Here is a 16,718-nt window from a genome sequence, read left to right on the forward strand (position 1 = left end):
TTGCTAACACTGGAAGGTAAGATCAACAGCTCAGATAAAACATATCAGAATTTTTTTTTTTATTTAAACTCATTCTTTGTTTAGGTGTGTTTGGGCGGGTGGTAAGTTTTAGTATCTTTAACTTGTTTTCTGTCATTTGTAGAAACGCTAGCCCTTGTTCGTATCGTTTCTAAAGCGTATTATTATTTCTTATTGCTTGTGTGTAGGACGCACAAGTTAAATTGGCTTCTGTGTGTCACTGTTCTTCATGGTGTAAGAGCCAGTCTGCTTCTAGTCATAAACGTGCTACGGACAAGTGCACGCAACCTTAGACGTCATGGTGAGCGTTTTAATTGGGAATGTCTCGGAGCGCTGTATAAGTATAGACCAGAAGAATGTTTAGCAATAGATGTTATCTGTGGAATAACTTGTGTTGAAGACTGCTGTTGTTAAGGCCAGAGCACGTGGAGGGAAAAAAAAAAAAAAAAAAGTTAAATTATTATATTGAAAAAGATAACTCAAGCATCAACAAATGAAAGCTACAGGGAATAAAACTATTTGACCCAAGGTAAGAACGATATTAAATTCTGTAGTATTGTCCATGGCTTAAAACTTTTTCCTGTGGAAGAAAACAAAAAGGTATTCAGCAAACTGATGTCCTAAAAGCAGACCACTAGATCAGCAATTTAAACACTGAGAGACCCAGTTCATCCAGTCCTGTTTGGGGACAGATATCTGCATCAAGAAATGATGATAGTGCCTTTAGGGGCTATTTTTGCTGCTAAGGTTATTCCTTTGCATTTCTGAACAGAGGATTTATTTTACTCTTAGAGCAGCAGGTAGTAGATACTTAAATCTGTGATACTAAAGCTTTCTTGTAAGGCAGTCTGCTTAGCCTCTGCGTCTGGGAAAAGCTCCTCCCCGTGCCCTGTGCTAGATGGGCCCTGCTCGCAAAGAAGCCATTGCGCTCTTGGAACGCCTTAGCCCCCGGTGTTGTACAGTTGCTCTGGGCCCCCTGTGCCCATGTGCCCGTTGATCACATGCTTGGATAAATTCCTGCGCATGTAGGATTGTCCCCGAAGAGAAGGCAGCTCGAGATGGACAGTGGAACTAGGCAACTTCTGGAGGCTGCTTCTGAGGACAGCTTGTGCCTATGGTGTGAGCTGTGGGTCGGGTGAACTTTAGCACTGGCGTTTTGCTCCTAGTGGCCATCTTCTCAGTGTATTCCTGTGTCCCATTTTCCTGCTCATAGCAAAAAGAACCAGGTCAGATGGTAACTAAATACATTGCTGCAGCGGGGTATGATCGTTTGGAATAAAGCAAGGAGCAAAATCTTTCCTGGTCCTGTGAGGTGCGCTGTATTGCAGAGGCTATGCTTATCCTTACGTGTAAGCGGTGAATAGTCCCTGTAAGCTGGAGAAGGCCAATTAAATATTGTTTGGGATGGGGGGTTCATTCCATTGTTTTGTTACAAGAGCTGCTATCCCTGTTTGCTGTTGTGCTGGATGATGAACAAGTCCTGAGGGAGGCAGGCAATGCGTGGATAGAAGATTAGCAACAACTGCAGGAATTTGGGATACGGGAGATCCAACCGATTTGCGGTCGTGTGTTTGCAAGAGGTGAATCACCAGCCCTCTCTTACACAGGCACAGATGGCTAGATATGCACTTGGAAACCTCGTATGCACGTGGAAACGCTGGTAGTACCTCGGCTTCGTTACTGTACGTGTGCTCTGGAGGTGTCTGCTGGCCCCGCTGAGCTTCAGCGTATTGCACAAGCCCTCGCGTACAGGTGCGCTGAAAGAAGGGTGTGCCTTGGCAATTACAGACCGTTTACCTTTTTGTTTTTCCTTCGGTGCTCGTTGCATTGGTTAAAATGATACACCTTGGCGTACCTGCGTGGAGGGGGTGGCGAGGAGGAGGCAGAAAACTGTTGTCACTGTTTTGAGCAGAGATTGCTGTCTTCAGGGGATGGCCGGGAGGAGGGACGCGGTAAGGCTGCCGTGAAGGAAAGTCCTGGCGCGTGTGTCGGCAGAGTTGCGTAATTGCGCTGTGTACCCGCAGCAGGGTTTGGTAACTAACAGTAGCCTTCGTGTCATGTGTTTGTTTTTGTTTTGTTTTTTTTTTTTTATTCCAGGATGCCTAGCAGCTGCTCCTGAAGTCATCGCAGCGCTAGTTTTGTGACCGGTTGTAAATTTTGATCCGTGATAAAGTGGGGGAGGAGTGCGCTTTGTAGAGGCAATAACGAGCAGGTCTCAACGCTGGTCACATCCAGCCCATGCGTGAAATACATGGGAGGACTGTGCAGGCACGGCGGAGGTTTACCCGTGCTGCCTGAATTGCTTCTGGGTGCAGAGCGCCGGCAGCTTTTAAGCGCTGTTTGATGTCAGGCCTTCAGACACAAGTTATCTGTGCGTTTTGTTGATTTGTTTTGGAAATCTTTGCACTGGTGGCAAAAGCTTGCTTCCTCCCACTGTGTGCACCCATTCGTCATTGAGGCACCGAGTTTCTGACCTTTTGGTTATTGGGCAAAAGCCGCGTCCCAGTGCGATACGCTAATCCGATTTTGTCACGTCTCCTGCTTTTCTACTTGCAATGTGCTACTTTATTATGAGCTGTCTCTTTAAAGATATTACTGTTGCAAGCCTCCGCCTCTTTTGAGGAAAAGGCAGGCGATTGAATGAAAATAATCTTTCTGCTGTTTAGAAGAACAAAAAAAAAAAAAAGATTGAGCTACATGAAAGCAAACCAGGCAGCCCACTGAAAAGGCTGCAGGGTAAAAGGCGCTCTGCGGTTGCACCGAGTTAACTTTCAGCCGTTGGCCTTGATGATGGAAACTGCTTGATCTGCTGCAGTTACAAAAGACTTGTAACAACACCCGGAGATAAGTTCTGCTTTGGCAAAAATGAGTCTGTCAATAAATGAAACAAAGTACAAATGCGGTGCAGTTCTCCGAGCTATGCTGTTGTGTACCCAGTGGTATTTGTGCAGCGAACAGCGCTGCGACTTCTCCTGTGAAGTGCCCACTTACCCGAGGAGACTGCTTTCCAAGAGCTCGCGGGGATAAGAATGAAGTGTGTGCCAACAGGCTCGACAAACGTGCAGCACATGTGTTAACGTTACCAGAAACACGCTGCATGCCCTTGCGCACAGCCTGGGCCTGGATGCTTCATTCATAGTACGCTCAGTCGTCTCTGAAAATCATATGACCTCGCTCCCCTCCTGGCTGCTGCACAGTGCCTCATTCATCGCCGGCTGTGTCGTTAGCGCCGAGGTCTCCTGGTTTTGGGAGCGTGGTGTGCCCCCGAATGCTGTCACCAAAAACAGTGTGTGGGGGGGGATGTGCATGTCGAGGAAGGACGGTATGCAAGAGATATAATAATATGCAGAAGTGAAATGTTCCCAGTCTGAGTTTTAATAAAATTAATGGTGCATTTCCCAGATGAAAGGGAAATGAATATGAACGGGTATGGCATTTTTATAAGAGGAGCAGTGACATTCTAGTCATTTTTAAGCATTTCTACATAAGGTAGAGCATCTCTTTTTGAGGCTTTTTCTTGAACACCCACTTGCACATATTGGTAAGTACGTTCCAAATTGACACTGTGACAGTTCCTTATCATTGTACTTTGCCGCTGACAGTTTTTGGAGTCCTTCTGTATTGATTACTGAGATGGACTGTGGCACATAGCTGGTTTTAGAAATTCGAATAATACCTCTCAGCCCTGATACTGGAATAGCACTTTTCATCTGAGCGCTTTACAAAAAGAAATTAAAATTATACTACTGAACTGCAATTTGATACCTTGTTTATTGGCATAAAAGGTCAATGCAGCATAAAAGAAAATTTCAAGTGAAATGCTTTCTTACTTTCAGTACTAGGAAAAGAAGTCAATACTATCTGGTAGTATTTGAGCCTAATGAGAGGGGAAAAAAACCAAAAACACTCAGAAGTCCTGGAGTACACGTATTCTCTTCCTTCCCCATGAACTGTTCATACTGCGAGTGCTCATCAAACACCTAAATTGCCGTATATTTGTTGGCACAGTTTATGGGCAATCTTTCTCTGTGTTGACCCTGTGCTGATAATGCTTTCTTAAACAAGGCTGCAGCTGGGAGTTAAATCACGTAACGCAGTGCAAAAGTCATCGCAATCATAAACTGAACAGGTTTTGCTGGAGTTATGTCAGAAGCAATGTCACTTCTCTCTACATAGTACAGTGTGCTCTTCCGCTGAAAAAAGTGGCTGCCATTTCTGTGAGGTGTAAGAGTGCTGCTAGGATAGGCTTGAGACTTAACTCATCTGTTGCATTTGAGTGTGAATCCCCGGAGAGGTTTGGAGGAAAGGGATGATTGTTTGCTTTGGAGCATCTCTGCTGCTCTGCTGTGGATGGCACTGCGGCCAAAACAACGAGCTCCTCATATGTTTACCCTTTATTTCCTGATGCAAGGAAAGGAGGGTTTACTTGACTAGATCTCACATGTTTGGAGTCAGGTGGTGGCTATGGGAAAATGTGATCTGTAACACATAAGTCTTCAGCGAGCTGCCTTAATGCTTAATTGTTTGAGCTCTTGTGTAACCAACCTGTAATCTGAGCATTCGGTTGCAGATTTTTGTTGCATCATTAGACCTTCTCTTTCATTACTGGTTTAGGAACATTATACAGATTTCCTAATTTATATAATTATGGTAGATGCTACGCAGCCCCAGTGACATGTTTTGAGCAGTAAAACAACTTAATTCTAAGGTTGCCTAGCTGGTGTTTGGCAGATCCTGAGAGCCTTTCGTCAGATCTAGAGCAGATCCTCGGCGTGCCCCAGACTAAGGGAAGTCTGCAGCTTGGTCTTGAAGGAGATCTGGGTGTCGATTGTGTTGATCGTGCCCATGGTTATGTGTATGGGTGGAGAGGTCATAGCTATGGGATTACACTCTGTGCTCACAGTAATCTGTAAAACACTGGGTGGGCCACTTCATTTTCTATGCCTTTGTTTCCCCTCCCAACGTTTATCTGCTTAATCTATAAACACTGTGGCGCGGGGATTCTTGCTGCGTGCATCCACAGTGCTTGTCGTGGGGAGGCCTTGCTTTCGGTTAGAACCGCAGGGGCTGCAATGGGAGGCAGTAATGTACATTTGCACTTTAGTACTGTTGTGTCAGAACGAAACAATCTTCAGCACCGAGGAGAAAGTTTATATTAACACGTCAGCTGACTTTATGTGCTGATATCTGAACGTGTACATCCTATTGTCATCACAATGTTTCTGGGTGCAGTAAAAATTCTTATTTTATTAAATTTTTTTCTTCATTTCTACACATTGTGTACTTTAAAAAAAAAAATCCATTTTGTATGTTGGGAAAGTCAGATTAAATAAATGACTTTTGCAGACCACCTTGCTGGAGTTTTGCAGTGCCTTGCAGTTGATAATGATTTTATCTTTGCTACCCTGGTGATGGAGTGCTGTTTATCCTAATTTTACAAGTGGGAATTGAGACAGAGGCTACAATTTTCTGTTGCAACTTTGAACAATGAAAGCGTGGGGATGATATCACAACCTTGATGTCATGGCCTTGCTTTGAGCAGGGCGTTGGATCAGATGACCTCCAGAAGGCCCTTTCACTGTAAATTATTCTATGGTTCTTGTTTCTAACCGTTCTTCCCTTTGTCGGAGATGTATTCAGTTCTGGAGGATGACATGTCATTATTCAGCAGTTGCATGTCATCTTCGGAGGAAATCTTTAATCTGTTCTGCTTGCTAGTTTTACCCAGTCTTTCCAAGTATTTCACCTGAATACCACTGTAGGTGGGTTGTGCTTACTGGGGATCCGAGTTGAGGTGGTGATCTGGGTGGATTGCTCTGTGACGGTCCACTGAGAGCTTTGCCAGGGTCAAGGATGTCCAAGGACTACCACAGTGCAGTGGTGCTGTTCAGATGTGCTTCTCGCCCGTGAAGAAGACCGTGTTGCTAGAGAGGACCTGCAGCAGTGAGCACCTATTGCCTAGGGACACTTGCAGAAAGGAATGAACGTATCCAAAGAATGCGGTGTGCTTGCTGTTCCCTTAGGGCTGTGAACTTTTGAAGCTTTGGTTCTTGCAGGACTCTGTATGAAGAGCGTACAGTGTTTTAGCTAAGAAAAAAGGCCCATTCTGTTAAGTGTGGCACAGTATTTTTTATGTGTTAGGAGGTAAGGTGTTGAGGTGTGTTGCATTGGTGGTTCTTCCTGACAGCGATATTGATGTAGACCTTGGCTTTCCTGTTATTTGTGCTTCCTCTTTGTTCCATGGTCTTCTGAAGGGGATTTATTTTGGGCTGCAGCCTGTGTTAGCAGAGGGCATAATTTGTTTAGATTGTAGCCTGGATGTCATAATAGAGGAGACACAATTCTTGTACTAACAGAATAGCTTTGCTCTTTGGAAAGGAAGCACAAAGGAAAAAAAAAAAAAAGGGAGAGGAGAAGCAAAAGGCTCAATAGCAGAATTGGAACAGTTTGCGTTGTAGGAATGGCTGTGGACTTGGTCTGTTATTGCAGCTTGCTGCTGTTTGCTATATTTTTTTTTTAGATAATCTCTCCAGTAATGGGGGGATGTTGATCTTGCTATGGTCATTCTGTGAAGTGCTAACCTGTAGCACAGATTGCAGATTTTTAAATCTGCAAGAGATAATATCTTCCGCAGACAGTCAGCCATGACAGCATTGTGGAAACAGTTTAAAATCCTTTATCTCCGTCCTGATGTGGTCTTACAAGACTGTCTGGAAAGAAATAGTTGTTATTTAGGATGAACACTGTAGCATACTTCAGCTTAAAGAAGATCAGATTTCTGGAACGAGTCGTGCTTTCATTATTAGAGCGTATTAGCGAAAATCCTGAATGGGCACAAAAAATACTACTTGTTTCTTTTTTTTTTTTTTCTTCGTAGTTTCAGTCTCCAAAACGTCAGCTGTATCCCTTTCAAAAGCACTTCTGCAGGGCAGTGCTCTTAAAGGTCAAGGGGTTTTAATTGCTTGCAGAGTCCTCGTGGCACCTCATCATCTTGCCTGGGGAAAGCAGTTTTGAAGGGTTATTGTGCAAGAGAAGTATATGGCCTTCTGGCAGGGGCAAGGCAGAGAGATGTGCAAAAGCTCTCCTGGTCCCTATGTTTTGCCACTCTCGAACTGCACTCTTTGTGATCAGCGGTGGAAGTAAAAAGCAAAACAAACCTCTATCAGTTATATGCAGGTCCTGAAGTTCTAGAGATAAAAGTGGTGTCCGTCTGGGACAGGAGCGCGAGGGGAAGCATTCTTAACTGAGTGGTTTCCGCACTTCCCTTTTCCACTCGTGTGGGAATATTTCTGGCTACGCGTTCAAGGGAGGGTGTGGAGGTGCTTTTGGAAGGGTTTAAGCCCTAAGTTGACTTAGTGCACGTGAAAGTAGTTTTGTTTCCTGACTCTTGGCAATCAGGATTAATGGGACCCCAGTTAACATCTAAAAGCTCCTGCTTGCTCCGTGGTATATTCAATGGCATGGCTTGTGTATATGTTTTATTTTCTGTTATTTTAAAATTCTTAACTTTTCTTCATCCAGTGTGCCAGGTCAGATACGGCCCTCTGAACGAAACATCTATCCACCTGTTTAATTTTAGAGCAACCTTGTGCGCGCGCGTGTGTGTCGTAAAATGTGAGCTGTGTTCTGCTGTCTGCTATGCTGGCAAAAATTGAGAACCATGCAGTCATGAATGGATTTACTTTGTATCTACACCTGTCCAAAGTACTGCAGATTTTAGGCAAGGGCGTTTCTATCCTTCTGTTTGCGTTGCCAACGAGTATCCGTGCTCATAGCTGATTAACCTGTCTCACCGAGTACTGTAACAGCCCAAGTGGCTACTAAATTTTGAGAGTTACTTGGATGCTGCTGCTATTCCCCGGCCTTGGTGTAGATCTGCTCAACTGCCTTGTGGTCAGCTGTGGGAACAAGCTGCTGCAATGAACCTAGCTTCCTCATGTGTGGTTGTGGGAAACGCATTGTCCGAGCGGAGTGCGTCCAGCCTCCCTTCCCTAAGGAATTGGAAAGCACGGTTCAGGCTGCAGGACAAACTTCCGAAAAGGTCTTGCAAGCCAGTTTCTCTTAGGAGGCCCAGTAGAAGCAGGAAGAGGACGTCCTGTAATGAGAATATCGTAATATATAAGTATAGGCTGTGTATTAAAAGAAATGAGATAACAAGAGCATGCAGATGTACATCCAGCAATTCAGGAGATAATGAGGAGCAGTGTTTTCCCTGACATCATTTGATATGAAGTTGCGAGGAGGTTTTGTAGTGTAAAACATCCACAACTCGGAAATACTCCAGAGGTTTGTTTGGGTGTCTTAGCTGTGGGCTTGGCTATGTTTGGGCGTCTTGGCTATCAAAAGGTTCCAGCTGTATCAAATAATCCAAAATAATCAGCAGTTCATCTCCTAGGCCATTAGTGCCCTGTTCTTTGTGCTGTTTTTGAATTTGTTGAAAGCTTAATTATTGCAATTACAAACAGATGGTGAGATAACTTGTTCTACATGTCAAAATGATCAGTTTGCAAAGCAAAAAACATGTAAGACTTCTCAGAATAAGAAAATGGCCTTGTGTAAAGGAAAGAAGGAACAAATTTGAAAAGCAATTTCCTTTCTTAACTGCTGTGTTTCAGAAGGACAAGACATCTTTGCTCTATTTACTTGAATCTTCAGAGGAACCGACAGAGCAACTGGATACCTTGAGATCTGAGCGCCTCGCTTTATCCTGAGCACGTGTGTTTTGGAGAGCTTCGCTTGCTCGTGCTGCCCGCCTCTGGGCTCTCCTTTCTGCTTGTTCTATTCTCACCCTTCGCTGCCCCCATCTACTCCGAAGTGGCTTCTGAAAATATTCTAAATGTCAAATAACCGTCTTCCAGCGTGTTCACACGCATTGTAACTCCTTTCACATAGCGATGTGCAGAAAGAGCCTTCTGGTGCTTGACTCCTCTTCCTGCTGAGGAAACATCAGGTACAGGTCGCCCCTAAGCCAGTGGGCTCTTTTTGGGGATAAGAGCTTCTCTATTAAAGGAATTGCTTATGTAACAGCCCTTTTCCACAGGGAAAGTCACCTTCTCTTTTAAAGAGTGTAAATAGCTATAGTGTCCCTACAGCTTTCTTTTCCCCCTCTCTCCCCTGAATGCCTTTCGGTAATTGAGCAATGGCGCAGACAATTTATGCTTTAACAGTCTCAGTATGAAGGGAGCAAGATCATGGGCAGTCTGACATTAAATAATTCAGTTTGGGCAAACAAGGTACTTTTTTTTAGATCCAGGAGGAATAGGTTGTATTCAGGCAAGCGTCAAAGGAACTCGTCTTTAAATTCTCATTTACTTCATTGCTGTTAGCGAACAATGTGAGATCGTGTCCTGCTTGGGCCCTTTTGGACAGAAATGATCCAAACAGGGTTGCAGGTCACAACGCGGGGATGTTGGCAGAGCCATATAGGAACCTGATCATTTTTTGAAGTTTTCCTTATAAAGATGCTGTTTGCAAGTAAACATAAAAAGAAGCAGGTGCTTCCTAGTTCATTAGTTAAAGTTTCAAAATTGAGTTCATCTCCAGTGTTTTTCCTTCCAGTAAATATGATTTTTTTTTTCTTTTTAAGGTGGCTACTTTTACTGTTGTTGTCTTAGCCCAGTGACTATGATGTGAAAAGGAATTCAGCTGGACTGGGATCTGTTCGCTGCTCAGCCATTAGCTGGCTGAGTGACCGTGAGCAAGTCCTTTTGCCATCTGTATGTTGTCATCTTCCTCTGATAATAAGGAATATTTGTTTTTCTTTTCAGAGCATTGTGAACTCATCCATGAAAAGGAGGTGTTTGATCACCTGCTTGAAGAGCATCCTGACTACCTTTCTCTTGGTTCACAATTGTAACAAACCTTTTCCTCAGCTTTTCCCTCTCTTATTTTTCTTGTGTCAGGTTCTTGCATGGTGGCTGAATTTTGTGCACCAATCTATTCTTTGGGTTTTCTCCTTTTGTCAGGTGTCTGCATATTTTGATTTCTCTGTAAGTAGCTGCTTCTGTCACTCTTTAAATTTCTAATAATTTCTAATAATATCTCCTCTGATTCAAGTATGGTAACTTGGATTGCTGATGCGTTTCAAAATCCTGCTTTGTTATTGAGGGCTGGCCTGTAATCACAGATTCTTGGTAGAACCAACTGCAGAGGCCTCTCCTGATTTTATAGGCATCTTTAGCAAGTAGAGAAATGTATATGTTGAAGAATTTGCCTGGCTGATAAGGGAGACTGAAGATTGAAAAGCTCCACACTAATTGTTTCTGAAAGGTAGAACATGGAGAATTTCAGGACGTGCTTTATGAGCACACCTGCTTAAGATGCAGAAAAGAGAAAGTATGTTAGTGTTCGTCTATACTTGGAAGTTATTTCAGAATAAGGGAAAGGGAGAGTTCTGGGAGAAATCCACGTAGGGGAATCCTTCATCTGAAATAAGTGCGCTTACACATGCACGAGTTGTTCCATAGTAGCTCCGTGGGAAGGAAACCTTTGGGGAGTTGTTTCTTTGCTTTGGACAACTCTACTGATTGTGCAGGCTCCTCATATAGAGAACTAAAAATACATGTAAGACTGTTTTTTATGTTGTTTCCTTCCTTTTGTAATAATCTACAAATTCCTACAGAATAAAAACAAAACCAAAAAACTCTGGAGGAAGAATTTTATGGTCTGGATTGCTGCTTTTTGTTGGTATGCCAGTAGATGTTCTCCACTTGCTAATACTTTCCAAGTAGTGAACATCCAGGCTGGTTTTGCATGTGCCTCTCCACGCACACACCCTTCGTTCTTTAGTGGATATGATGACAAACCTTCAGTGATTCAGAGCGTACTCACTAGGTAGTTTACTCATGTGAGCCATACTGGTATTGCTTGTCAGTTTGAAGGACTAGCAGTAAATGCTGTTTTCTGTGCTGAAGTGTTATGAGTATGTTATTAAAAGCCAAGTGATCAGACTCTCACAAATGAATGAAATCCCTATATTGTTGCAGTATGTGCCTGGGAGAGAGCAGTTACTCTCATTGAACTTTGAGATCAACATGGCATTGCTGGGATGGGTCTTGGGTTAACGTTGCTCACTTAATGCAGTTAATCATTGCTTTATCAAACAGTAACCACCTTTTAAAATGTGATCCTAAAAGTAATGCTATAGGAATGCTAGAGGAAAGTTCCAGTCTATCTGTTTGTGACTGCTAGGATGTTTTTTACTGGTTAACGAACGCAAAGGTGGTTTGCTTGCTGTGCCTGGGATTTAAGAGTTTGGGTAGTTTCTCTTTCAGCTCAAATGATTTGCCATGAGAGCATAATTCAGAAAAGTGTGAATGAAAAAATCCTGCACAGTTCTGGGCTCTTTTTTCTTTCTTTTCCTGCTATTTCAGCAGGAACAAGAGTGTAAAACACCCTGTCCCCCAATTTGAAGTGGGTGTATATAAGTATAGATTTGTGGTAAGTATACATTTATCCTCCAGGTATACATTGCTGGTAAAATGATGCCATTTAGCATGCAATATCCTGTAGTGCCTCATGAAGCTTTCTCCCTATTTCTTGGCAGGCACCCACCAGCAGAATGCACAAAGGGGAGTTTTAGTAACAAACCTTAAGAAAACATTGTGTACAACTGACATTGAAGTAGTTAGCTTATGCTATGCTTGTATAGATGAATGAATGAGATTTGTTTTGCAATGCGTTATCTTCTCGCGTTGTATGTTCCCGTGTTGATTCACACAATACAGTCGATTTCTTAGCCAGTAGCTAGTTTTGCCATTGTTACTTATGTGATTGTAATTGCACTTTGAATTCAGCGTATTAGATTCTCTGATTATAAATGCTTTCCCAACTGGGAGAAGAGTATAGGGGTAGAGTCTCCTCTATCTGGTAAAACAGGAGCAGGCGGTACGTTGCACTTGCATTCGGGTGATGCATGCACAGCCACAAACTTCCCTGGTGTGGTAATCAAATGATGGCCTAAGGTGCCCTGATGACTTTGATTTAGTTAATAAAACCTCCCACGCAGCATTTATCAACCTAAATCGCTACCTGCACTTTTTCTCCTTTTGCCATTTAATCCACTTTAACTACTCTTTTTAAGTGCATTTGGAAGGCCAGATTCATCCCTGTGGATGGAACAAGGGGCAGATTTTGCCCCAGAACAGGAAATCTGCACATGGAAGAGTGCAGGCAGGCTGTAAGGGTTTTGTCAGAGACTTGCTGATAGATTTGACCTTCTGCTGCTGGCCTAAACACAGCCATCATTTATTTTTGGCACGCGAGGTCCACTTTTAAATATCTCGCCATAAGGGAGTTTACAGATAGTTTGATAAAGTCTATCCTGGAGTGGTTTTGTTTAGATAGGGCGTGTTATATACCCATGTAGCCACTAAGGTGGAAAGGGAAAATTACTTCCACCCGCGTGCTCTCAAAGGTGTAACCGGTGCTGGGGCGGGTGTTCGAAGCGGGGCCCTCCGGTTGACCTGTCCTTTCCAACACTCGGAGCTGGCCCCTGGTGACTCCCTCTCCCTCCCTCTCTTGCAGGAGCTGACCGCCGCTTCCCACCTCGCTCCTCGCCTGGCGGCTTGGAAAGCCCTGAAGAACCCCTTGGAGCGCCTGTACTGCTTCATGCAGTTAAAGTAAGCTTAAGCACTTTGGCAGCTTTCTCAGGTACACAGGTGATGGTTGAGGTGAAGAGTTCGGGGGGGATCAGTTTGCCAAGCTTACCTGCTGATGATGGGAGGGAATGCTGATATCAAAGTACACATTAAAAGCAAATTTGGGGGCAAGTTATTTTGCCAGAACATGTAGTTTCTTTGCAGAGGAAGAAAAAAGAAAAAAGATGTAGTTACCCTACTGAAGAATACCACCCCTGCAAAGCCCCTCTGAGAGGTGAACTACCAGCTTTACTCACACAGCATCGCGTGTGTCTCAGTTGCTCTTACGCCTTACATCAAGGTACTTCGTGTCCCCAGATTAGGCAAACAGCTATCCCGTTCAAAGACTGACTGAGGATTTCTTTTGGAGTAGGTCAGGATCAGAGCTCTTGCATGTCAAGGTCCGCAGGAGTGTTTGTCCATGGATAACTGCTCCGGACCAGAGGTATCTCGGGCACGTGTGAGCCCACGGGTTGGCGCTCGACATCCCTCTGGGCAGCGCGACTCCTGCATCTGCATGGGACTGTCGAGGCGCTGGGTCACCTCGGCTTGTTTTCGTGTTGCAGCAGCTTGTCAGACTGCGGTGAACCCAATCAGGGAATGGATCTGACCTAAAAATAGTCTTCGTCTGGTTAATTACACAGCCTGCAAATGCAAAACGGAGTCGTTGGCAGGGGGCTGAGAACTGTTAAGCCAGTGTTGTCATGGGGAGAGATGTCCGTGGACCCATGGGCCCCGTCGTTACTATCTTGTGTAGTTAATGCAGTGCTGTTGGTAGTCATCCTAGCTGTTCTGACTCACGCAGTTACACCCATTCTCTGCAAAAAGACTTGAATTTGCAAAAACTGTTAGCCTTAAGCAAACTGTGAGAGTCTTGGAAATGGGCCCTTGCTGTATTTGAGCTCAGTCAAAAGAAGGAAAACCACCTCAAACTAACTGTTTTCTCCTCCCACTGTGTCTAACCTGTTTACCTTCCACTGTGTCTCACACTTTCCATGGTCTTGCCTAAGAGAACGGGTGCTTTGAAAACAGCATGTTTAACGATACTGAGTCCAAATCGTTTGGTATTACTGAGCTGTAGCAACAGCTGGGTAGATTGTTCGTAAACTACTGTTACTCTAGAGAGACAAGTATTTATTGTAATCATTTTGATTTCCTTTTTTCTGTTTGTTTTTTGTTTTAGCGGGGTGGGCAGAGGAATTATACCTATTTTCAAATCCTGACACCTCCCCGAGAAGGAAATTAAGCCTTTGTTTGGCAGAACTATGAATGAAAGCTGCTTTATCGGGAAGGAATTCCTTTGAGGATGTGGCTGGCTGTGAGCTGGTTTCTGAGTTCATCCTGAAACTCAGACGCCCATTAGCTGAATGTACTTGGGCATGTTTAAAGGAGGAATGCTCCACCAGTTGTCATGTACGAGAAACAGTTTGGGAAAACAGTGGATCATCTCTGCGCTGGTCTGGCTGTGGATTTATGATGAAAAAAATCTTGACATCTAAAATGGATTTGATACTGTCCGTTTGCAGCTCGATTTGGCATTAGTTTCTTAATTTTGACGTTGATTTCCGGAGTGCAGTGAGGTTGCAGTGAGCAGCGCTTGCTGTTCAGGAAAGTGCTAGAGCCTTCCTGCGGGTGACTCGGCTGGGGAATAATTTCTTTGTTGCATGGCAGCAGCGGAGAAATCTCCGGAGCCCTGGTGCAGGCAAAGCACCTGACCGCCTGCCTGGGAAACAGCATCTCTATCGCGTCTGATTTCTGGGTGTGCCTCCTCTGAAGAAGCTGCAAAAAGCTAAACTCGACTCTCGGAGCGGCAGTCTTTATTTCTCATACCCTTTCCTCTTTTTGCCTGCCGGTGCAGTGTTTCCGTAACTGTGCTTATAATAATCATCTTTTCATTTCGTTCATGCGGTGGTAACTGCTTAATGAAGTTTGGATTAATGAACTCTGTAACACTTAAAATAGCTGCATAACTTGAAAAAACAAATTAGTAATAAAGGGACGTATTTCCACTGGCCAAATTTAATCCCGCGTTATAACCTAATTGCACATAGTTGTCTGGTTTACGAACAGCTGCACAGCGTGGCCTCTCAGTTCTGCATAGCTGCTTGTCCATGATCTTGGGCAGTAAATGATTTACTGGGGAGGCTGGAACCTGTGGGCACTTAACCCGTTCAATTCCTGAGGGATTGGTCTGAAAGACCATTTTGTAAAGGCAATTGAGAGAAGAAATGATATCAGGTGTTAAGTAGGATGTGGGTTTGCAAAGCTTGCTTTATTGGCCGTGGGCTACCTACAGAAAAACTTGAACCCAGAAATTGAGGTGGTGGAACTGGGTAGAATCTGTGCTTATTTGGATTTTAACATATGATTTGATTAAGAAAAAATCTGAACTTTCTTTCAGATTGTTTTCTATTGTCTGTTTTGTTTGGAGATGTGATTTTTCTTTGTTGCTTGTGGTTTTACTTCTTGTCATGCATTCCCTGGATGTGGAGCGTAATACTGTGTCCTAGGAACAGAGCTGGAACTCCACATTTTTCTCTCTGGTGACCCAGTGCCAACTGACTCCATCAGTGCAATACTTGCTGGGAGTGGAGGGAATGATGGCGTTTTTGAGACTGTCATGCCTCGGAAGGGGTGCTCCGCAAACATGAGCATATTTTATGACTACCTAAATGTGATATATGTTGGACTATTTTTTCCTATAGTTGATATGTGAAGTGAAAGGAAAAGAGTACTGAACAGGAAACAGTTCTTAATTTTGCAGTGACAGATACCTTCGTGCTGTATGCAGTAGGGAGTGGAGTTAACATTGGTTCTCAAGTAGGAAAGCAAAAGTTTCTGATTAAGGCTTCCTCTTCTGGCAGAAACTCCCAACCACACTTTCCTTGATTATGTGCTCTCTTTCATGCCTAAGCAATCAGCTGCGGAGCTGGAGAGTGGAGCATTTGCAAAAGGGAGCCTAAAGGGAAAAGTGAATCTTATGTATTCTTTGGAGAGGAAAAATGCATAAAAATGGTGGGTAGTAAAGTTCCTCCGTGACCGAAATGAGAGCGGAAGCATCTCTTGGATCTTGGTCTTGATGCCAGTTTTTCCAACTTTGCGTGTGGCTTTAGCAGTTCAGGTTGGTGCATGTGCTCGTTAAAATATGCATTGGATAACTACCTGGTTTGCACATACTGGGAAATACTTAATAATATTTGTCAGCATAAATGTGTGCATGCTGCTTTGGGCCTCATGAATCACTTTGTACTGCAGGCCTACGTTTTGGGGAATGCAATACAATGGCTGCGGCTGTTCTCTGGTGGAGCACAGAGAGAAAGCTTTTTTTTTTTTTTTTTTTTTTTAATAGCTCGTCTTTGGGGCTTTGTGTTTTTCTCATTTGCTGTGAGCCATATAGACTAGTAGTGAAACTCTTTGCTGAATGCACTTCTTTGAAACAGCACACCACTGTGAGTCAGGAGAGGAGTCGGGTAGAAAAAGTGTTAGATTCAGGCCAGGTGTTACAGTCAAAGCTGCTGGAATCAGTAATTAAAAGAAAGTTTACTCTCTCTCACTGCGTATGTAAGACTTTGCAGGCACCTCAGTGTTAGTGACAGCTATCCATATTCTTTGTCCTTTTATATGCTTGGGGCAAAATACTCCCGGAGTCATCCTCTTCCCTTCCTTCCGTTCTCCCTCTGATTCTGAGCATTCAGAGCCTATATATATAGGCATATATAACGCAGCTCAGTTTTCAAAAGTAGCTAGCAACTTTCTTGATGCTTCTGTTGCTGACTGCCTGCACTTTGGGCTGAACCCCATTTCTGCAGAAAGTTTTAGTTTTACTTGTCCTTTGAAAATCGAGGCTTTTCAAGAAGTGTCTCGTTGGGTACCCAAGGTCAATAATCGTTCTTACAAATGTAAGGTGGATATTTTTGAGGACTTCCCTAGAATCTGCTGCCAGAATGCATATTCTAACTGCAAAGTGTATTGAACGGTGTAAACTGTGTTTTACTCATTTTAAGGGGCATCTAGAATGTCTGCTAAGGCTTTCTGGAAGTTAATATTTGAGACTGAGATTAA

At 43.7% G+C, this 16,718-nt stretch overlaps 1 protein-coding gene across 10 annotated transcripts in view; it reads left to right on the forward strand.

Moving 5' to 3' along the window:
* The window catches only part of AKAP13 (A-kinase anchoring protein 13), a 237,025-nt gene that overhangs the window by 42,481 nt on the left and 177,826 nt on the right, over positions 1–16,718 (forward strand). For 7 of the 10 annotated variants that reach the window (XM_068957951.1, XM_068957945.1, XM_068957949.1 and 4 more), the window contains one exon: positions 12,544–12,638. The exons of 2 other annotated variants lie outside the window; for them this stretch is intronic. The gene's annotated coding sequence lies outside the window, so the exon portion shown is untranslated. Of the gene's footprint in view, positions 1–12,543; positions 12,670–16,718 lie in introns of all 10 variants that reach the window. One more of the 10 variants, XM_068957954.1, reaches the window with a different exon arrangement.

Source organism: Struthio camelus, chromosome 12 (genome assembly GCF_040807025.1).
Source record: "Struthio camelus isolate bStrCam1 chromosome 12, bStrCam1.hap1, whole genome shotgun sequence".
In the NCBI taxonomy this organism is placed as follows: Eukaryota; Metazoa; Chordata; class Aves; order Struthioniformes; family Struthionidae; genus Struthio; species Struthio camelus.